At 38.3% G+C, this 24,771-nt stretch overlaps 1 protein-coding gene and 1 pseudogene across 1 annotated transcript in view; both read left to right on the top strand.

The window, feature by feature from the left end:
* Nucleotides 1–24,771, top strand: part of CNTNAP2 (contactin associated protein 2) — a 2,220,467-nt gene that overhangs the window by 1,488,319 nt on the left and 707,377 nt on the right. The window lies entirely within an intron of this gene.
* On the top strand, nucleotides 16,953–17,703 carry LOC110147095 (large ribosomal subunit protein uL16-like; annotated as a pseudogene).

The raw sequence follows: 24,771 nt of genomic DNA, 5'->3' as shown, positions 1-24,771 counted from the left end.
GGCAACTCACTCCAGTATTCTTGCCTGGAGAATTCCATGGACAGAGGAGCCTAGCAAGTTATAGTCCAAGGGGGTCTCAAAGAGTCAGACATGACTGAGCAACTAACAGAGATACACATAAAAGACAAGAACTTGACTCTGGCTTTGTAACTTATAACGTATTTTTAGAAAAAATTCTAAAGTTTGGCTGTTGTTTTGTTCAGTTGCTAAGTTGTATCTGACTCTTTGCAACCCCATGGACTGCAGCACACCAGGCTTCCCTGTCCTTCACTATTTCCTGGAGTTTGCTCAAACTCATGTCCTTGAGTTGGTGATGCTACCCAACCATCTCATCCTCTGAAGCTCCCTTCTCCTTTGGCCTTCAGTCTTTCCCAGCATCAGTGTTTTTTCCAATGAATTGGCTCTTTGCACCAGGTGGCCAAAGTATTGACACTTCAGCTTCACCAGTCCTTCCAAAAAATATTCAGGGTTGATTTCCTTTGGGATTGTTTAATCACCTTGACATCCAAGGGACTCTCACGAGTCTTCTCCAAAGTGAATTTTCTGTTTGTGATATGCATTATAAGAAACTATGCTGTTTAACTTTTGAAACAACATAGATAAAACATCACTCAACTGCAACTAAAGATTGCTATTTTCTGTAAATGAGATTTATTGTGACTAGTCAGTATGTTAATCAAAAGATTAATTGTTTTTCTAATTAATTATTGTGTTAAATAATTGTATTGAGATTGGAGGATACAATTAAATGAAATAGGCAAAGAAAATAGTAATAACTAAAAGGCAAAATAGAAAATTAAATCTAGCAATGTTCTAAACCCAGGCAACTAGCATCTTCATTAGAGAATCCTATAGTTAAAAGAGACTGAGCGACCACGGGGAAAAGTAAGAGCCTATTTCAGCAATGTGGATAGGAGTTGATCAGTCTCAGCTGGGATAATGGGTGAGATAATCAGTCCACAAATATGTTTTGTTTCTTGTGTATCAGGAATTATGATGTGTAGACTGAGATGTGAAGGATTCATACATGTTAACTAAAAAAAAAATGGCAGGGGGACTTCTTGATGTGAGAGGTGAGAATGGGTACCATTCTGAGATGCGGGTCAAGGAACACAGTACTTGGAAGGAAATGATAGAGGTCAGACTGGCTGCAGCAGAGAACCGAGGGTAAGAGAGGAAAGGAGGCTGAGGTCAGTCCAGTCTCTGTGCGATGGTAAGGGTTTCACTGGGAGGGCAAGGGAATCATTATCAGTAGGAGAATTCCGGCTGTGAGACGGAGGATAGAATCCAAGGACAGAGTTTGTGTCACAAGATCATCTTGCATAATGTCACCAGAGTACAGCTGAGACTGGCTGACTAGGAGGTTCACTGGGAATTAAGAGGAATTTTTTTCTTCCCCTAAAGTTTTGATAGTAGAATGAATAGGATCTGTGATTGCATATACATGGAGTAACTTTAGGGGAGGGAAAAATGCAGTCTTCCCATGTTCCCAGACATAAATAAAGTGAATGACTGGGAAAGTTGTAAAGCCTTCACAAGATGACTCAAAGAAGTTATGGGAGGAGCAGGAAACCAATGGAAAGAAAGAAAACCCTAGTTTGCAAAAGTGATTCAAAGAGAGGATGCTGCTAACTACAGGGACTCAAAAGTGGTGATCAGAGCAGTAGAAAGAGAATCAAATTAGAAAAGCCTTAAATGGGCAAGCCAAAGAAAATGTGTGTTTAGCAATCAACAAGTTAAAAACAGGGAAACTTAGATGTGGTCAGTGGGAAAACATCGCAAAAGGAAGCCAGCCCTGGCTTTGGCTGTAGTGACGCCACTGGAGTTTCATGTCTGTGTGGTCTGGTGAGTGGAGCTGCTGAAGAATAAATGGGAAAAGGAAAGAGCAAATGAAAGTTTTAAAAATTTTTTCATGGTAAAGGGATGGTTGAATACAGAAGTACTGCCTAATTGGAAGGCAGAGCCTATGCAAGTGTTTGGGATTTTTAAGAATAAGGGAGTTATGAGTTAGTTTATAAATGTGGGAGGCAATGGAGAAGATGCAGCTAAAGATATGACAGAAAAGGCATGTAATAGGTCCCAGGAGATTAAGAACAGCGTTCGGAATTTGCCTTGCAAAGAATGAACACCTCCTCTGAGAAAGGAGATGAAGGAAAGGGTGGAGATTTCCATGAAATTCTATTGACCAATACTATTAGTGACATTATATCCCATTTAACTCTCAAAGTTATGCAAAGTAGGTTTTATTTTCTCTGTTTTGCAAAAAACAAGACTCAGAGAGGTGAATAAACTCACTGAATGTTGCTACAGCTGGAAGTGCGCAAGCTGGGGTTCAAGGCAAATCTGTTATAAACTTTTTTATTCTGACACATTAAGAAAGTGTGAACATGCATTATTATCTGAACCCACCCCATCTCTTCAACCACCTTGAAAGAACATTTTCTCTCTCAGCTTTACTTCTGTTTATGATTAGAAATACTCTTTGTTAAAGGGTTTTGGGTCAAGTCCAGTATTTCTGATTAAGAAGTTAATCTTAAGGTCAGGTTTACTGAGGGTAGCTTGTTTGGCTTCCACTAAAAATGTGCTCATTTCAAGTTGCCAACGTTTTGAACTTTAAGGTGAGATTTTAAAGAACGTTCTATAACTTCATAAAGATTATTTTTATTGCTGCCATTTTTACTTTGTGAGTGCTTATGTGTGTGTAACTTCACACACACACAGCTGCATTTAACTTCATCTTTAATAAATATAATAGAAATGAATAAGAACTTTAAAATGATCCTATATCACTCTCTTAAAATTTGAGAATTATCTTTTCATGTACTCAAATCATAAGCTTTTTCATTGTATACTGTCTTTAAAATTATCCATTTTAATAACCTACAGTGAGCGTGAACCTAATTGGCTAAATTTTATAAGTTATGATATTATTAATCATTTTAGCTAATATATAGTTAATTTACAATATTAGTTTTGGGTGTACAGCAAAGTGGTTCAGTTATATACACATATATATTCTTTTTCACATTCTTTTCCATTATAGGTTGTTACAAGATATTTCCCTGTGCTATACAATAGGTCTTGTTGATGGTCTATTTTATATATATATTTGTGTCTTATGTGTTGATTCCGAAATTACAGTTTCTCTCTCCCATCCCTACCCCCGCTATCCTCTTTGATAGTGATAAACTTGTTTTCTATGTCTGTGAGTCTATTTCTGTTTTGTAAATAAGTTCATTTATATCATTTTTTAGCATTCCCTATATAAATGATATTATATTTGTCTTGGTCCGATTTACTTCACTTAATATGATAATCTCTAAGTCCATTAATGGTGCTGCAAATAGCATTATTCATTGTTGTTTATGATTCAATAATATCCCATTGTGTATATATACCACATTTTCTTTATCCATTCATTTGTCAATAGACCCTGAGGTTGCTCCCATGTCTTGCTTATTATAAAATAGTGATGCTATGAACTTTGTGATGCATGCATCTTTTTTTTAATTAGAGTTTTCTCCAGATATGTGTCCAGGAGTGGGATTCCAGAATCATATGGTAACTCTATTTTTAGCTTATTAAGTAACTTCCATTCTGTTCTCCATAGTTGCTGTACCAATTTACATTTCTAGCAATAATGTAGGAAGGTTTCTTTTCCTCCACATTCTCCCTAGCATTTACTATTTGTAGACTTTGTAATCATGGCCATTCTGACTGGTGTAAGGTGATATTTGACTTACATTCCTCTAATAATTAGTGATGTTGAGCATCTTTTCATGTGTATGTTGTCTATGTCTTCTTTGGAGAAATGTCTATTTAAGTCTTCTGCCTATTTTTTGATTGGGTTATTTGGTTTCTTTACATTAAGTTGTATATGTTGCTTGTATAATTTGGAAATATATACCTCGTCAGCAGCATCATTTGCAAATTTCCTCCTAATCCACAGATTATTTCATTTTGTTCATGGTTTCCTTTGCTGTGCAAAAGTTTTAAAGTTTAATTAAGAAAGCTGAGCTCCAAAGAATTGATGCTTTTGAACTGTGGTGTTAGAGAAGACTCTTGAGAGTCCCTTGGACTGCAAGATCCAACCAGTCCATCCTAGTGGAAATCGGTCCTGAATATTCATTGGAAGGACTGATGTTGAAGCTGAGATAGTTTGGCCACCTGACGCGAAGAACTGACTCATTGGAAAAGACCCTGATGCTGGGAAAGATTGAAGGTGGGAGGAAAAGGGGGCAACAGAGGATGAGATGGTGGGATGGCATCACCGACTCAATGGACATGAGTTTGAGTAAACTCTGGGAGTTGGTGATGGACAGGGAGGCCTGGTATGCTATAGTCCATGGGATCACAAAGAGTCAGACACAGCTGACCAACTGAACTGAACTGATGTCCTATTTGTTTATTTTTGTTTTTATTTCCATTACTCTAGGGGGCAGATCAAAAAAATACTGCTACAGTTTATGTCAAACAGTGTTCTGCCTACATTTTCCTTCGGAGTTTTATAGTATCCTGTCTTCCTTTTAGGGTTTTAATCTATTTTCTGTTAATTTTTGTATATGGTGTTAGAGAATGTCCTGATTTCATTCTTCTATATGTAGCTGTCCAGTTTTCCCAGCACCTCTTCTTAAAGTGAATGCATTTTCTCCATTGTATATTCTTGCCTCCTTTGTCATAGATTAACTGACCACAAATGCTCAGGTTTCTTTCTGGGCTTTCTGTCCTGTTCCATTGATCTATATGTCTTTTTTTACCAGCAGTATACTGTTTTGATTACAGTGGCTTTGTCGTAGTGTCTGAGGTCAGGGAGCCTGATTCCTCCAGCTCCATTCAAAATACTTAAACAAGATATGGAAAAAGAGTTTTACTATAAAAAATCTTGAAAATATCTAGAGTATTGTTGAGGGATTAGTCATGTATTCAGCATTCACTTGAATACAAAACACTTTGCTGGATGCTGTGAGCACACAGGAAGACAAAGATGATAGTTTTTTAAGGTAAAATTTTCCTTAAAATATAGACTGAAATGATTTAATAATGAAAGCAAGTCATTTTGTATATGACATAGTTGCTGAAGGGATTTTAATGGTACATTTTGGATGAAAGATTGAATACATTTAGAATTCATAATAGTCTAAAATTTTTTGACTTGTGCATTTTTCATTAGCAAATTCCCCCTCTTTTGTTTACAAAGCTTACATCCGAAGGGAAGATCAGGAATTATTCTGGGAAGCTTAAGAATAGGAGAGAGGGTTTCGAGTTCTGTTGTCCAGTGTATCAGTCCAAGATCAACCAGAGAAACAAAACCAGTAAAAATACCTATTTCAGAGATTTACTGGAAGAGTTGGGTTTACATAATAGTAGGACCTGGCTAGCAAATCCAAAGTTAGGCACTGTCAGGAGAGGCAGACTGGAACTCTCAACAAAGAGGGGAATCTGCTATCCACAGATGGACCATCTTCAGGGAAAACTCAGCTTTATTCTAAGCTCTTTCACCTGATAGAATCAGCCAGTCCAGATTATCAAGCAAACTTCTTTTATGTAGTCCGTTAATAACAGACTTTAACGATTTCTATAAAATACCTACATGGCATAACTAGGGTTTAGTTGAATGCCTGGGCACCTTAGCCTAGCTAAGCTGATACATAAATCATCCCAGCCAGCGAAGATTATTTTTTAAATGAACAAGTGAGACATTCTAGAATATCAGTGGTTTATGCCCTCAGTTGTGCAATGTGTACCTGTCTCTGTCATCATAGACAGGTAAGATTGACCTGTTAGAGGTGTTGAGGAATATTTCATTCTCATGTCTCTCCATCTTTGATGAGGGTACATTTGATCTTGGTATCAAAATGCCAAATGAAGTATCAATTTATACAGTTATAGCAATAACAATTTAAAGGAATCAAATAGGTCAACTTTAGTCAGGATGTTAAGTCAAAAATGATTTTCCTGTTCTCTGTGTGGTTTTAGGAAAAAGAACTGTAGGTATTTCTCTTTCACATTTCAACCAAGTTGGCATGTATCCATAGGGGATATGGCATTATAAACTCATTTACCACTTAGATTTCTGCCTAGAGGAAGCATCTCCACTGGTCCAAGTAAGAACATTCTATATCCATAACCTTAGAAAAGCTGCAGAATGCTTCAGTCACCCTTTCCACATTATTTTGCAGTCTTGTTTACTCATAATTGATCCAAATCCCATTACCACTTAAAGTAAAGGTAATGTTGAAGAAGTTTAGAGAAATGAAATTAAAAGAACTTGTTTATCTGGAACTACATATGAATGAAATAATAAGCTTTATTTCTAAGTCTGTATGTATTTTCCCACCAGTGAGTGACAAAGCTTCTCTAAAATGCTATGTCACTCAGACAGCAGCTGGTTTCTATTACCCTGTTGTGTTTGCATATTATTTACCAAAACCAGCGACTGGTAGTCTTTATGATGGTGAATAATGTTGCGGGCTGTTAATTAATTGACTAGGACTGCCACAGCCTCTTTGACTGTAACCTGATATCTTAAATTTTCTTAAAGAAAATGATGGTTCTTTTTTCTCTTAGTATTGGATCTGGAGTTCAGGCTAAATATATTGTTACCTACATAGTTGGATGAATAATACTTAAAAATAATTATCTCCAAATTAGATAATGACATAAATGGAAGGGAAATGGCATGAGTATTGGCATTAGTATTAAATGGCATTTACTGTGGTCATTTACATGTATTGGCTCATTTAGTCTTCTGCCCCCAAAACTTTGTATATGTCACTATTTCCATTTTATAGCTGAAGAAACTTAACTTCAGAGGGGTTAATTAACTCACCAGAGGAAAAAGAGTATATATGGTTATGAGAGGCCAAACCAAGATTAAAATCTTGGCTTACATGCCTCTAGAAATCATGTATTTTTCTACCAAAAAGTTTAAAGGCAGAGGGGAAGGGAAGGAAGGGTTGAATGGTAGGGGAAAGGGAGAAAGATAGGGGAGAGAGAAGGAAAGATAAAAATAAAATGGGGCCCCTGATATGCTAATCAGTTATGTATTTTTCAATTTCTTCTAGATTGCAGAATTACTGTGCGCTTTTAGCATAATTAAAGATGAAGGCTGAAGCATTTTTGTTAAGCAGTAGGCCAAAAGAGACATTTATAAGAGCTGCAAAACCTTCATTTTGAAATTCTACTTTTTATTTTCAATATCTCTGATTTGGACCTGACAAATATATTTTAAAAAATGTAGTTTAGATGACAATTTGTTTGGAACTGTACTGAAAAAGGTCTTACATGAAAGAAAGAAAAACAGGGCTGTCTTTCTATAGCACACTTGACTTTCATGTTTTTAATATCAAAGTGTTTCAAATAGAACAGGTGAATTGTATATTGATGAAATACAAAAATGTTGCAAAAGGTTATCCGCATCTTTTCAGACATAAGATATGAAAACAATATGTTGACATTTCCTTTCGTTTTATCTTTGCAGAATAAACTCATATTCCTAAGCCTAAAACACATGACCTGCCTGACACTGTGTTCCTTTATTAATTTGTGGTTGACAGATTGCCCAGATACCCTATTAGAATGAGGAGAGACAGAGATAACCTAGTCTGCCAGTGGGTGGGCAGGGACTGAGGCTGGGCCCTAGGACACCGGCATGAGCAGAATAGTCAACCCCCAGAGATGTACAGATTTGTCCTCTGAAGATAGGGAATTGTTTTATATCGAAATAATAAAACGACCCTCAGTTCAGTCTTAGTAAGAGAAGACCAGGGGAGGTGATTCCACACTAACAGGAAGGAGGGTGAAGCCAGACGAAACAAGGAAAATAACTAGAGCTAACGGCCCGCTCTGCAGTTCTGTCCAGCCGGAACCACTGATTATGGTTTTAGTGTCTTGTAATTTTTATAAAATCATATTAATCTAGTTAGCCCCAAGGTTAAGATCAAGGCATCTTTCTTCTTTGAAAGCAGCCATGTGAAGGGATCTAGAAAGTAACAGTTTTTCTCTTGTTTCATGTCAAAACGTCAAAACGGTAAGGTGATGGGGCAACAAGGTCACAGGGGTTGGTGTTATGAGGTCTATCAAATGAGGCTTAGTATATAACCATGTGCAGACAGAGGTTTCAGCTCGATTAACCAGTCACGAGTTTGCACAAAGAGAATTGATAAGATAATGTATAAGGTTTTCATGTAGAAATGGAAGTATTAATGAAATAATGCTGAACAGAGAAGAAATGTGTTCTTCCCGAGTGAGCAGTCACTGTGACAGAGGGCCTGAATTTGGAAATCACTGCACACCCACATGTTACACAAACTAACAAAAGGGGGAGGAAATGGCAAATGAATATAGTAGATGAGTTTAGGATGAATATCTGGATTATTTTAGCATTATTCTTATTTTTATTATTTTTGCATTATTTTTTAGATATGAGTAACCAGTATCTAAAAATGTACTCTAAACATGATGTTGAAATTACAAGATAATCAATGACGTTGACATCTTCCTCCTCCTGTCCTTTGGCGATTTATTATTCCTCTTCTTTCCAATCTTGAAATAGATACTTTTCAGATTAAGCAAAGCACCCACTGCAACCATACACACACACACACACACACACACACATTTTTTCATCCATTGGGTTATACCAGTGCATGTCTCTGTAATAATATATGTGTTTTAAATACATAAATATTACACTTGCGCACGCACACACACACACACACACACACACACACACACACACACAGCCTCCATGTTTCTAAAATAACCTAATCAACTTGAATGCCTGCATCAAACTGTCCCTCAAATGAGAAACTGATGATTTCTGATAGGCTTCTGTGCCATATGTCACAGACTGCTTGAAAACTAACAATATATGGAACTTATTTGAAATGCAAATGAATCAAATTTCTTATATGGGATAGGAGTCTGCTATTAAAGTTGAAAACAGCACTTGTGGGGAAAATAGTCAGGCTGGAGATAGCTAAAAGATGGCTGTAATTTACTAAATTGATAACTGTAAGTGAATGTAAGATTAAAGTGACAGAGGTGGAAAAATTAAAACTAAGCATAACTTGATACCATATAGCTGAAGCTAGAGTGTTCTAGCAAAAACAGAGATGTATTCAGTGCAGAGGGGTAGGTTTTGGTCAAATATGAGAAATAAATACTTAAGTAGTATAAACCAAATATAAACTTTAAAATCATCTGGGATAAGAATAGTGTAAAAATACATAACCCCCAAATTTTAAATCAGTTTTTCTACTACCACTCAGAATAGCTATTACCCTGTCTCGTGTATTTCCGCTGGAGACGGGATGGGCTACCCACTCCAGTATTCTGGCCTGGAGAATTCCATGGACTGTATGGTCCATGGGGTCGCAAAGAGTCGCTCATGACTGAGCAACTTTCACTTCACTATCTTCAGTATCACCTCAAGACAGGGACAGTGTAGCTCAGGCAAAATGTATAAAATATGTGTAGGCATGTTGCAGAGAAAGAAAGAAAGCACAAATGACCTGAAGAGGAGAAATATAATTGAAGTTATATATGTAGCAGAAGGGCTTTCCTGGTGGCTCAGAGAGTAAAGAATCTGCCTGCAATGCAGGAGAATCTGGTTTGAAAAGTCTATAAAAAAGAAGTCCTTGAGAAAATAAAAATAATATTGAATAGTCTTGGAAATTTCATTTTTAATGAGAAAGTAGAAAAACAAAGAAACTGAGTTTCATTTATATTAGAAAGGATTCAGTAGAGATTTTATCTGAAGCAGCTTCTTAGGATACTATAGATGAAATGCTTGCCTATGCATAGAAGTTTCAGAAAGGAAAAGAAACTTAGCTTGCTCCATCAAATTCTGGGAGCTGAAATTAGATCACACAGAGAAGGCATGAAGGCTGTCTCTCAAGATATCTGACATTACCTTAATGAGTTTTCTGCGATTCAAAGTCAGATTCTTTTGATAGAACTTGATTTATCCGCACACTCTAGTTTGATCTCAAATATAATCAGAGTCTGTGAGATTGAGATCTGCAATCAAAATGCAATTATATTAATTTACAGCTAGAAGATTGACTGCTGATGGGGTAGGATGGACTGGCTGGCACATTCGGTGCTGGCAAGGTATGTGGAGAGCCAAGTTATAAATCGGGATGCCAGTGGATCGATTTGTAATGAACACTGTAATGCTCAAGGTATTGGACACTTGTGTTCTCTGCCCTGCCAGACTGCCCCGTGGAGGCTTACCATGTGAGGAGCCAAATTAGAATCAGACAGCTGCTTCTCAAGCATGGAACCAAAGCAGAAGGAGGAAATTCTGATTTGAGAGTTAGAGAGAATCGAGTATCTTTGTACCATGGAGCCCTCTTCCTTACACTGGTGTTCAGCCACTCAGTTGCATCTGAATCTTTGCGACCCCATGGACTGGACAGGCTCCTCTGTCCTTCACTATCTCCCAGAGTCTGTCCAAACTCATGTCCATTGAGTTGGTGATGCCATCCAACCATCTCATCCTCTTCTGCCTTCCGTTGTTCCCAGCATCAGAGTCTTTTCCAATGAGTCAGCTCTTTGCATAGGGGGCCAAAGTATTGGAGCTTCAACTTCAGCATCAGTCCTTTCAATGAATATTCAGGGTTGATTTCCTTTAGGATTGACTGGTTTGATCTCCTTGCAGTGGAAGGAACTCTCAAGAGTCTTCTCAAGCACCACAATTCAAAAGCATCAATTCTGTGGTGCTCAGCCTTCTTTATGGTTCAACTCTCACATCCATATACGACTACTGGAAAAACTACAGCTGTGACCAGAGAGACCTTTGTAGGCAAAGTAATGCTTCTGCTTTTTTTTTTTTTTTTCCATTTATTTCTATTAGTTGGAGGCTAATTGCTTTACAACATTGCAGTGGTTTTTGTCATACATTGAAATGAATTAGCCATGGATTTACATGTATTCCGCATGCTTCTGCTTTTTAATACACTGTCTGTTTGTCATAGCTTTTCTTCCAAGGTGTAAGCACCTTTTGATTTCATGACTTCAGTCACTACAGTGATTTTAATCTGCCACTGCTTCCACTTTCTCCCCATCTATTTGCCATGAAGTGATGGGAACTGGATGCCATGGTCTTAGTTTTTTCAATGTTGAGTTTAGTAGGATATAAAGTTCTTATTTCTCACCACGCTTTTGTCTCCATACTGACCTATCTTTCCAGCTTCTTCTAACCCTATCCTTTATTACAGGGGTTCCCAACCTCTAGGATCTGAGGAGGTCCCAACCTCCTGGAGCCTATGATCTGAGGAGGAGTAGATAATAGAAATGAAGTGCGCAATTAATGCGATGCACTTGAATCATCATGAAACCATCCCCTCCCACTCCGGTCCATGGAAGAACTGTCTTCCATGAAGCCAGTCCCTGGTGCCAAAAAATTGGAGACCACTGCTCTATTATTTAGCTCTGGCAATACACACAATCAGGTTACAGTGAAGTCATGCCATCCTGTAAGCCATTTATACTCTAATAATTTTGTTCAAATCCTTTAAATGTTGGCATTTTATTTAAACTCAGAAACCAATCTTATTTTCAAAATTCTTCAGGACTGCCCCCTCCAAGACCCCAATACTGACAACCTAAGACAATAGATGATTTCTTAAGTCCTTTCCAATCCTATCTTTTTGTCAGAAAAAGGGTTTCTAATGCTGTATTATTGCACATGGATAACTGAATTTCCTTTCCAAAGGATAGGAGAGACAAAGAAAAGAAAATTGGGCAGACTTAAAGATGTGTCCTACATATAACTAAATCCTTAATGATGTTTTATTCAGTTCTGGAGTAGGAGGGAATGACATTGATCGAGATGTTTGCATTCATTGCTAGGAAACTTGAATTTTGGCTCCCCATGGAGATCAAATGGAATATGCAGATATAGTACTTTTATAGATATTTTGATCATTTTCTTCATATTAGACTTCCAATTTGGAATTGACTGTGAAAATGAAGAAATACTTGCTCAGCAAAAAAAAAAAAAAAAGTCTTTTGACAAATGAAAACATGTACTCCCTGGAAGCTTCTGTGATAACAAACACTACCAAGATGGAGAAACCATTGGGGTGGATAAACCTTATTATCTATCTGTGTGTTCTCACTGAAAATATGAAAGGCACACCATGTGTTTGCATGGAGCTCCACTGGAAAGCTATCGTGTGGTAATAAAAACAACACAAAAACTACAAATGACAATGACTAGAGACTAATACAACTAATTCGTAGCCAGATATATTACATTCAAGACTGTTAGTAGATTTACCCCTGGGAAGGAAAAGGAAAGAATGGAATGAGTTTTATTTTAAATAACTCCCGAAACCTACCAGGATGTTGCCTAATGAGGTGATGTAGTATCTCTTGATGCTAAATTTGCATAGTGCCTTTCTTCCCTAAAAGATTGCTTTGAAAGAATAACAAAGAAACTGAAATGAGGTAGAAAACAGAATAACAAAGCATGGATATATTCTCAGTGCTTGCAAATATTAAATATAGCTGTCTATCTTCTGATTCATTAGTTCTCCTGAGAGCCCACCTGGCTGTCCTCAGAATATAAAATAATATTTAAATTCATACGTTGTAATTTAGATTTCATAATAACTATGCCACTTGTCTAAAAAATAATCATATGTGCAAATCATATGTGTCACGCAAAGCAGCAGTGGTCAGATGAGTTATGCCCTGTTGCTCAGGACCAGACAAGCCCCTCTGAACAGCTTTATTTTATGCACAAATTGTTGTGTGTGAGGCCAGCTCTTATAAAGATTGTTCAAAGAAGTCTGTCTTTTACAATTTATTTTTTTTTTATTCTGTGCCTTTTTCCTTTCAATGGAGAACTTTCTCCTCCTGTAGCTGTCTGTTTTCTGATCAACTGCTTATCCAAAGAGGAGTAAGTTTTGGTGCTCTCATTTTTGGATTACTCTGTCATCCCAGAGTCAATGCATCTCCCCCTCACTGTTGCTGTCTTCCCATCTCATATGAGACCTACTGCTTATATTGTCTGAATTTAAAATCCTCACTATAGATGCAGGAAAGTCTCTGCTGCCAAATATTTTACATTTGTTACTTAGTTAAGTTTTAGTATAAGAAGGTTTAAGTCACTGTACCACCTTGAACATACTGTTTTGCTTTTAAAAGCCTTCATGTTCAACTTTGAAATTGTTCCTTATTGCTTCATTTTTTTTTTTCATTCGTTCTCTGAATTAACATTTATTGATCATCTATTCTTTTTAAGGTACTAAGCTAACTTCTCTGGGAGATTAAAAAGTGAGTAAGACCTGATTCCTTAAGGCAGCGGTTTCTTATTAAAGGTGCTTTAAACAGTGTCTTCCCAGAGGGAAGTAGGAGGGTAGGAAGCTGGTGAGCCTTTGAATTCACATCGTACCTCACATTAGCGCTAAAAGCATCCTTCATCGAGGTCTTTGTTGAGGGAGCTTTGGAGCAGATGCAAATACGTTGCTCCCTTGTCAGCATCTTCATCCCTGCCTCCCCACAGCAAACATGTATATTAAGATGAGCACTCATATACAGACCTCTGCCTTCAGGCGTCTGCTACCCTGGTTGCGGTGGCTATAAACCTATCCTAAACCTACTTCCTAATGATGTCTGTGTCTCCCTGGCCCAGTTTCCTGCACTCCCCTGACCTCCTCTCCCAGCCACATCTTAGATATAATGTATCTGTTAACCCAGCGCCAAGCTTCTATGGTTTCAAGTGGAACTCAAATGTTTTCATGGCATATTTGATGTAATTTTTAGAGAATATAATGCCATCTTTATGCGACTCTTCTAAACTAACATTCTTGCTTTGTCACATTAGGCTGTATATCTTTGTTTCTGGAACCAGAATTTTGGCCAAAGAAGTCTCTGACCCAGTTCAGTAAAGTTCAGTTCCGCACTTTAAGCCACAGTCCATGCTGATGAGAGTGGCCTCACCAAGCTCTTTCATAGTAGAATCTGGTGGTATTGTGTTTCTACCCTGCTTTGAGAACATTCTTCTACTCTGACCTTCCCAATCCAGCTGCGAACAGTCACTGCTTTTTGATCTGAAGCAGTCTCCCAGCCTGCACCATTCTGAAACACTCGCCTCATGGAGGGTATGAGTTGCATGCCAGTCACCAAAGCCATCTACCCTTCACATCTGTGTCACTAGTAAAAAGCACCCGGGCTCCCTAAGTGGTCCATCATCTTAACCCTTGGGAGATGCACCTTAGTCCTGGTGCTCTTGTAGGTTTGCCAAGAAAGGCCAGTCAGTCCTTTCTTAGAAAAAGTCAATACCAATTTTCAAGATATTTTTTATAATACACAGATGGCACATGTATTAATCAAGTATACAAACCCCTAGTCTGATTTCTGTAACATAAATACAATATCAGACACTTTGCACAATAACTTTAACCCTCCCCTCTTCAAGGACCCTTTGAACTTTATTAACCAGATTCAGAGTCTCTGTCTCCATCACTGCCTGAAGGATAGCATCCCACTGTTGTCAGGAGTCATTTAGCCCACCGGTGGGATGGCAGAGTCCCCAGATCTGCTCCCAAACCAAGGGCTGGATTAACGGTGCATCACAGCTCTTGGCAAGAGTTGAGTAGAAAATAAAATTAAGGTGTAGGGGTTAGGCAGGAGATTTAGATAAAACTACTTGGGAAATGTAGCCAAGCAAGACATAATTATCTAACTTATAATTAGTCCAGAACATCAGGCATACCATCCCTAAAGGCTGCTTTTATTTTTTTCTTTGCAAAGAGACAAGTGATACTATCAAACAGCAGATGGTCCTCTTGTATGAGTGCAAGTGAGTAATGGACATTTCTTACCTAAGAGTAGCCTGCCCAGACTTTGGTTTAGGAATTCCTATTGGCCATCACTTGTCAGCTTAATAGTTCATTATTTCTATGTCTCCTATTCCTTTAGGCTAGTGCAATTATTACATTAAAAAATAAAAGAGTTCTGGAAAATTTTAATAGCATCTCTTTAGGCCTATTGGCCTCTATCATCTAATTACCTAAAACTACCTAGCGAATTAACACAAGCAATTAAAGTCAATCCAATCAATCTGAACATGACTACAACAATTTTTGCTACACTTCAATTTTATTCCTTAAAAATTCTATGCTATACTTCATCTTGTAGAAAAGAGGAAATTATTCAAGTCTAGAAGTGGGATTTTTGCCCCACTGAATGCTCCTGCTTCAAGGCCCTTGTATGTGGCTCTGTAAGTAGCCCGCTGATTACATTGTTTTGGGTTTGTTTTATTTTAAGCTGAACGAAATCCCCTAGGTTCAAGAAATGCACTGTGGAGGGAAGGTGACCCAATATTACCAAGGTTTTATGGCTTCTGTTTACATAACAGGCAATATTAATAAGAGGGAAATTCTAGATTGTTCTTTTCCTCAGTCTGTATGAGACTTTGGTAGGGATCTAAGTTTACTAAAAGCAAACTGGCCAAAAACAAACATGCTGCCTGTAGGAAATGGTTTTCAATTGTGTTTCTCTCAGGAGGCGGTGTCCTGGAATTTCTAGTTTGTATACCTTTGTATGTATAACTGTCAAGGAGTTCAGCTTTACTTCTAAATGTGAACTTGTTCATTTATTTACCCATTCATTCATCGTGCAACTCGCTAATTCTTTGTACCAACATTTGCTGAATATCTGCGCTATGTAAGTTACTTTCTAACTCCTGTGGAAGAATAAAAGTCCAGATTTCCATGTAGCAAAATCTGTTTAATCACTAGCACATTAAGAGTATTAAATTAATATACATTTTCATTTTTATTTAAGCGGTAGAAGTGCATAGTAGTGAAATAATTTTAAACAGAACAGGTTTTGTATAGTTATATATACACATATATAAAAGTATATATTTATGTATGCATATATATATATAGTTTTAATAGAATTTTAGAGTTAGTAAACATGATTTCTCACAATTGCTTCTTTAATGATAACAAATAAAATGTCTTAGTGCTTATAAATGACTCAGAGGATACCTACTTGTAAAGCAATACAGTAATTATTCATTTTTGGAATACAAGGAGAATAGCCATAACAAGTTACCTTAAGCTTTAGATGAGGGCCTCCTAGCCTTTTTAGGATCGAGAACATTGACTCTATAAGAACATGGCTTCTATCTTTGTAGTCCATTACTGTATTGCCAGCATTTAGAACTGTGCCCAGCACATGTTAGTAAACGTTACCATAGTGAGTAGTAGATGAATGATTAATGAACAGAACTCAAAACCTTTTCAGTGATCCGCAAAGATACGTGAAGCATCCCCACAGGGAAATGGCATGGGTCCACATACCCTTCTGTGTACATTTCAGGGGAACAATGAGCTCTCCTAACCTTCACACCCACAGCTGCTAGGTTAAGAAAACCAGCCTTAGCTCAAGGAAAAGAAAAAAAAGGCAAGGCTTATACAAAAGAGCATCAGCCCAAAGCAGAGAGGGCAGATGCTGTCATGGGCCAGGCTATCCCTGAAATGCCCACGTGACACTAAGGGGGATTTTTCCCTGCTGTAGATTTGACGTGACGGTGGTGCCCGTGGGAAGGATCCACCTGCCAATGCGGGAAACCTAAGAGACGGGGGTTCGATCCCTGGATGGGAAGATCCCCTGGAGAAGGAAATGGCACCCCACTGTAGTAGTCTTGCCTGGAAAATTCCATGGACAGAGGAGCCTGGTGGGCTACAGTCCATGAGGCTGCAAAGAGTCAGACATGACAGTACACACACACACACAACTTATTTTTTATGTCAGTTGTAAATGATAGTCTCAGATTATCCCAAATATTCAGAGTAAAGACAATGGGGGTGGGAGGAGCTTGTGTTTTGAAGAGCTTGGAGACAAGATAGTGAGTGATATTTAACAGAAACTGTTGTTCACCTTAAATAATGCCATAGGGGAGAAAACTCTATTAAAGTATCATTGTGGCTCTCTTTCCCTTCGGCACGCCACTGAAGATCCTGGTGTCGCCATGGGCCGCCGCCCCGCCCGGTGTTACCAGTATTGTAAGAACAAGCCGTACCCAAAGTCCGGCTTCTGCCGAGGTGTCCCTGATGCTAAGATCTGCATCTTCGACTTGGGGCGTAAGAAGGCCAAAGTGGATGAGTTCCCACTCTGTGGCCACATGGTGTCAGATGAGCATGAGCAGCTCTCCTCTAAGCCCTGAAGGCTGCCCGTATTTGTGCCAACAAGTACATGGTGAAAAGCTGTGGCAAAGATGGTTTTCACATCCAAGTGCGGCTCCACCCCTTCCATGTCATCCTCATCAATAAGATGCTGTCTTGCGCTGGAGCTGGTAGACTCCAGACAGGTATGCGCGGTGCCTTTGGAAAGCCCCAGGGCACAGTGGCCAGGGTCCACATTGGCCAGGTCATAATGTCCATCCACACCAAGCTGCAGAACAAGGAGCATGTGATTGAAGCTCTCCGCCGGGCCGAATTCAAGTTCCCTGGCCGTCAGAAGATCCACATCTCCAAGAAGTGGGGATTTACCAAGTTCAATGCGGATGAATTTGAGAACATGGTGGCAGAAAAGCGACTCATCCCAGACGGCTGTGGGGTCAAGTACATCCCTAATCGTGGTCCCCTGGACAAATGGCGGGCCCTGCACTCATGAGCATCAGCTCTGTTCCCTCCTTAATCACGCTCACCAATAAATGCTATTTCCTGTCAAAAAAAAATAAAGTATCATTGTGTTTCTTCTTAGGATTAAAATCATCTGCTAGTACTGAAGTTTTTCCTATACCCCACAAACACTATAATTTGTGTGCCTGTAATTTTCACCCTCCCCCCAATTCATGTGTTAAAGCCTTAAACCCCAGCACCTCAGAATGTGACTGTGTTTGCAGACAGAACCTTTATAGAGGTAACTGAGTTGACTTGAGGCTCATGGGGTGGGTTCTCATCCAGCTTGATGCTGTCCTTCTAAGAAAAGGTGATTAGCACACAGAGACAGCCTGGATGTTTGCAGAGGAAGGGGCGCATGAGAACACAGCGGTAAGAGGGCCATCTGCGTACCAACGAGAGGCCCTGGACGAAGCAAACCTGCCAACTTCTTCATCTTGGGCTTCTAGCCTTCAGAGCCATGAGAATATGGATTTCTGTTGTGTAAGGCGTCCAGTCTGTGGAATTTTGCCCTAGCAAACACGTACATCATCTTTTATCTTCTAGATCAATGCACTGTCTTTAAGAAAACAAACAAGTTGCATCACCTTACTTCAAATCATATGGCTTTCATGTTGAATTCACAAGAGTCTACTTTGAAGAACAGCCACTTTGAGAGTTATATTGTGAATAAATAATACCCATAATATTGTTAAAACTCCTTTCCATATACAAGGGAAAGAAGCTAAGTAATTTTTATATAGTAATATCAACTCTCTGATTGGTAGGTTCACGTTATCTCATTTTATTTTTTTGGTTATCTGTTTTATTGTTCAAAAAATGTTAGGATGTAGATGTTGCTGGTGATATTATAATGATCAGAAAAATGAGGTTCTGATGGGTTTAAAATGTGTTAGGAGTGCTCTTGCAATACTACTGATTCATAAAGCCAGTGCTCAAAGTCACATGTGTACTCTGACAGTCACAGTCTTTTGGACACCACATTGATGATTTCTCTGGGTCAACATGTTCTAAGGTATACCCAAGATTCTTGCTGGTTAAAGAGCAATTGGAAGTGTTAGTTGTCACTCAGTTTTAACCTGTGAAGTGATGACACTGGAAATGTAAAAGCAGGTTTTCTTTTCTGTCTGTGATGACACCAAAAAATTAACATTTTCATTCTTTTTCCTTGCTGGGATCATACCCAACAATTAATGTAAAAAGAAAGAAATGTGACTGTCAGAACTCATTCTTGTATTTGTATTAAAAGATCAAAGAACATGCAGTCAGGACTAATTGACTAAATTGTTCATCTTGCCTCTAAGATTAACAGATGATCTGTTCAAAAAGTCAGTTTAGCATGAGATAATATTTAACAGTGAAAGGATATAGATTTAGCATATTTTATTAATGTTTATATTTTATATACCTAATGATTACAGCAAGAATATTATGTTATTGTTTCTCATATTCTCTTAGAACAAAAATTGCCTTTTTATATGTCTGTAGAGGTAGAACCTAATGGGTTTTATACAAGTTCTTATAATATTTTTTTATTAGCACATTTATCAAAGTTCCCAGAAATCAACATAATGATTGGTTTTCTTTTGATGTAATGCAAACACAGTTGCAATTTGATTTCTCTGGAAAACTTCTTTATATATCTGGGGAATTTTTTTAAAGGTATAACAGTATTAATCTGGTTGAACAAAATTTCTTCATCCATCTTATTCATTCTCCCTCAATACGATGATTTCTCAACACATTCTAATATTTACAATTGTCAAAAAGGGATATAGTTTTTAAATTGAGTCAAATTGTATTTTTCATTTTATTCTTTCAAATTGCCATTCTCATTGTTAGTTTCAGTTATCTACTATTTTCTTAGTGCCTTTTTCTTTCAAAGTAAACTATCTAGTAGATTGGTGGAGGTTTTGTCTCATTTTACAATGTATTTCAATCTCCATGATTATCATTATAAAATCCTATTTATTTAAAAGTGGGCATGACAAAGCAAGAACTTTATGTTTCTATTAAATAGATATCTGGAAGAGGAATAATGCTAAATGATTTTAGGGTGTCTGCCAGCATAGAGAAAAGAATATTTCATTTGGATATTTGTCTATGACAGTAGTGATAGGACAGTGAGTAAGATTTTTCTTAATTTTTTTTTCTCTTTTTTTTGAGGTGGAAGTGTGATACAGTGAAAGCAGGGTTCCTGATTGCCATGAGAGAAAGAAATTTTCTTTTACCCCGAAATAATTCACCTGCCTCCAAACCTACTGCTGGCCCTTGCAGGCTCTTACGTGGTGTAAAGAGTCTGTCTCAGGACTGCATGGTTCTTCTGCTCTTTCTACATCCTTTCGGTTTTCTGCCACAGTTTTGAGGCTCATCCTCAGAATTCAGTTCAGTCTTTTTTCTCCTTTAAGATAAACATGTGTATTGCATAGAACATGAAGCAAAGCTTCCAGAGATTTTGTTGTCTCTCTCCCAGTAGAGTACAGTTCCTGTTCTGCTTGTATACCTATGAAATCTTCTTGGACTTCCCATCACACTTAGAATGAAAAGCAAAATCCTTACCTTGACTGTAGAGGGGCTCTCACGGTCTGGCCCCTTACTCTATCATTGCCCTCGTCGATTACTCTTCCTGTTGCTAGCATAGTCAGGAGCCACAGAACAGAGTCAAATCCAGTTCTGTCTGCTGTAGACCCAGCGCCCTCAGCCTGTGTCCTACACTATCTTTCTGAGTTCCTCACCTCTCTACTTCAGAGTGTAGGTGCCAGGCGGTCCACAGGTTGCATCCCAAGTCCCATCCCCACCTTAAAGCAGCTCTTTTTGTGAAGTAAATTTTGCTAAAGTATAATGTCCGTTGAGGCTTCCCTGATCGTTGAGTTGGTAAAGAATCTGCCTGCAATGCGGGAGATCTTGGTTTGATCGCTGGGTTGGGAAGATCCCCTGGAGAAGGGATAGGCTACCCACTCCAGTATTCTTGGGCTTCCCTTGTGGCTTAGCCGGTAAAGAATCTGCTTGCAATGCAGGAGACCTGGGTTCGATCCCTGGCTTGGGAAGATCCCCTGGAGAAGAGAAAGGCTACCCACTCCAGTATTCTGGCCTGAAGAATTCCATGGACTATATAGCCCATGAGGTCACAAAGAGTTGGACGTGACTGGATGACTTTCACTCAATGTCCATTGATGCATATGTAAAAAATCACAGGTATAAAGTTTGATTAATTTTTCCCAAAGTAAATACACTCAGGCAACCAGGACCTGGACCAAAAAATGAAATATTACTGAGCCCCTGCAAAGCCCCTGACCTCCCTTCCAGAACTTACCTCCCACAGGGCAACCACTTTCCTGAATTCTGAAACCACTGATGTGCTTTCCTGTTACTGGACATCACTGGTACTCTTTGCAAGTCCACTTCCTTGACTCTCAATAGCAAAAACTGGCCCTTCAGTTATATTCACACACCCGAGAGCTGCATTTTTCAAATTATATCTCATGAAAAGTTCACATCCAATGATGAGACTTAAAAAGTTATTTGGTCGAAAGTAACTAGGTTGATTTACTCTCACAAGCATTTTGAAGTCCTAAAAATAGAATGCAATATGGAATCTTTCCATGTAAACAGCTAATAACACATAGGACACTAGTATTCATCAGGATAGGGTGAGTGAAGCTCAAGACGGGATTTTCTGTGGGCCTCTCAAGACTTCATCCATTCATTAGCTCCTCTTGCAGTGATTCAGTCCATGCTAAAGGGAAGGACGGGCTCACTTGAGTGGGATGGCCCCAGAGTTAATGGACCAGTGGATACTTGTGATGGGCTGTGGGCTACCCCAGTCTATAGGACTAGCAATTCAACCTTGATCTCATTAACCACAGCGGATGGTATGAAGGACCACTCAAAGGAGGATGCTGTGTTTCCCCAAATTAAGGGAAGCCCTCTGGGCATTTGTGTTTCCTTTTTGTAGAGATTCATTAGAGAATCAGATATTGGTCTGAAACAAATATTGGTTTGGATACTCAAGAGTTCTTCTTTCTTTCTTTCTTTTTTCCTTTTTTTTTTTGCCTACTTTAAAATGCCAGGATGAAATCATTGAAGGAAATCCTTAGCATGAATATCAGATAAACTCCTGGACAAGGTGTTGTAAGTTGAAGTGATGTATCAAATCTGATTTTATTTCCATAGGAAAAAGATGTGTATCTCAGGGAGATATAGTCCTGACCACTTTCCTGATACTCAAAAGTTAATAGGAATTACCACAAATGATCTACTATTCAAACATAAATAACATAAATATCCTGTTAAACTTTCTACATTTGAATTGTTTAAACAGGATAACACGGTAAACAGTCAGAAAATGACATTAAATATGACCCACATATTGTATGAAACTTTTCTTTCTTATAATTTCTACCCTTTTTTCCTTTTTCTTTATTCCCCTTCTTTTTCTTTCTCTGGCCCCCATCCCCTCCTCTTCCTCTTCTTACTCCTATTCCTCTTCCTCTTCCCCCTTTTTTGGATTAAAGATGGAATGTGGCAAAACAGCAGGAGCTTTAGGGAACTCAGAGACTATTCCTTGGAAAATTGGGCTAACTTTTCAGCATATTCTTTAGAGGGGCTTACAGCTAGTAAATGACTTCAGAAAATAATCCAGGGAGCTGCCCTTTTGGTTTCTATTCTTTTAATATGTAGTTTTCTGTTAAAATATAGGTATGAGACAGATATTTTTAGATACTCTTCAGACTTCAAAACATTACCTTCCTCCTGTTGGGAAGCTATTCCTAAAAATACTCAACTTTTAATGTGTGCACAGTGGACCCTGCTATATGCTGCCAAGGCACCATCATGGCTTAAAATTCAGAAGACCATTCTTATTTACATTGTATTTTCTTTTCTGCTGCTGCTTCTCCTCCTTCTATCTCTTCTCCGCCCCTCATCTCCCTTTTCTCCCCTGTCCCTTTCTCCTCCCTTCTCCTTTTCCTCCTTATTCTTCTTCTTCTTTACTATGTTGCTGCTTCTGTTTCAAAAAATCTCATAGCTTTGGTTTGAATGTAGCTGTATTCAAGGCTGCTTACCTGGAGTTTGATACTGAATTCACAAAATCAAAAGTATTTACATAGTAGCATGTGTTCCGCCCTTGGCCATGTAATAATAGGTAGCAACCATCTCTGGAGGTAGTGTTTTATTCTTTTTCTGATTTGTCATTTTTATGACTTGAAAATAATAGGAAAATGACTCTTCAGACTAGGAGTCTGTGGATTTGATTCTACTACACCTTACAAAGCAACGGGCTTAAGTCTTTAAAATCTCTGTTGCTTTATAAATTCTGCAGGAGACGTGATTGATGGAGCCTGTGACCACTCTGCTGCACTGTGGCAGTTTCGCTGTTGGGATTGTCTTTTCTAGAAGGAGAAGGCACAGTCGTGGGAGTGCAGGAGCTCACAGAAGGTGATCACCGTGTAACTGAGTATCAGGTTCTAGACACTGTGCTACTGTTACCTTGTTTTATTTAATCCTAGCAACATTCTTATTCCCATAGTGAGGCCAAATGAAAAATGGCTCAGAGAAGTGAAGACGGCAAATCTGCAATTCTGAATAAGTTGGGATGAATGTGAAGTTCATCCTCTTTCAGTAGAGTATGCTGACTCCTAGCTGTATAAGTAAAAATAATCTCATTATTCTACTACCCCATTGAGAAACTACTGTTGCCTCTTGTCCCGCCTCCCTCAGCCATCTGCTTCACTTGGCTCCAGTTAAATCTAAGTTAAAACCTCCTGAGGAAGATGACTGCAGCCTTAGGTTGGCACTAACCATAGTTCCAGGGAACTGATGAGAAGAATGACTAAGACTGGAGATGGGGATGCGAAATCTCCAGGGGCAGATCAACTGAAATCAGACTGTGTTTTCATATTCATGTGCGCTCAGTCATGTCTGACTCTTTGCAGCCCCGTGGACTGGGTAGCCCACCAGGCTCCTCTGTCCACGGTATTTTCCAGGCAAGAACGTGGGAGCGAGTAGCCATTTCCTTCTCCGAGGGATCTTCCCAACCCAGAAGTTGAAGCCACGTCTCCTGTATCTCCTGCACTGGCAACCAGATTCTTTAACCTGCTGAGCTGCCTGGGAAGCCCCTAGACTGTGTTTTAACATAAAAATATAAGTTTAAATGAATCAAAAAAAATCACAGAAATCTGAAGGGTTAGTAATCAAAGGTGACCTGCATTTCCTTAAGACTTTCAAATCAAAAAATACTTCTCAATAATATTAAATGATATAATAATCAGGTAAAGGTTTTTTTTTTTTAGTTTCAAGCATTAAGAGGTGAAATAATAAAACATGTGCCAAAATATATATCTGAATACTATTAAAGATAAGTAGTGTATGGTTAATGGCACTAGCTGTTTCAGAGGGGTTTAATAAACAAGAGATATATTGTAGCTATGACTATTTATTAATGCTCTTTTAATTTTAAAAGGAAATTTCAAACTGTGAAATACATAAGCAGGAAGGAAATGAATAATACATCTGGATAATTGGGCTACCATGAGATGCTAAGCCTCACTCTCATTGTGGGCAGATAATATGAGAGAAAAGATTTTGGTGGAAAGATGTAGAAACTGTTTAAATGGAGGATTTTTTGTTGTTGAAAACCTATCCAACAACATCTGAATACCAAATAAAAGACTTTACAGTTTCATCTCTCCTTAGAGATATTTTTTTAGTTGTTGTTGCTTTGTTTGGGAGAAAATTGCAGCTTAAGATTTACAAACCACTTCATTTGTAAAGTGCTATTACAATACTTTCTGCCTCTGAAAATGTTTAAAGCTGCAGGCAATGAAAAGACATGGTAATAGAGTTTTTCCTTGTAAAGAAAGCTCTCATTCTGTTGTTTAAAAAATGAGCAGCATAACAATACACTATTATTTATAAAGAGGTATTTATATAAGCAGTATTTCAATGGGCCTTGCTGAGTTTTTGACATATTAGGCAAGGGGAATCGCCAAGAAAATATATCGTACGTGGTTGTTTAAATGTGATGGAGTTCAGGTAATTATCTTCATCATGATAAGATCCAAAGAAATTTACATGGTTAGTTGGATCTTGCACATATAATTCATATTCCACATCACAATAT

Source organism: Odocoileus virginianus, chromosome 1 (genome assembly GCF_023699985.2).
Source record: "Odocoileus virginianus isolate 20LAN1187 ecotype Illinois chromosome 1, Ovbor_1.2, whole genome shotgun sequence".
Taxonomy (NCBI): Eukaryota; Metazoa; Chordata; class Mammalia; order Artiodactyla; family Cervidae; genus Odocoileus; species Odocoileus virginianus.
The sequence above is the reverse complement of the archived record's forward strand: the minus strand, read 5'-3'. Positions and strand labels throughout refer to the sequence as shown.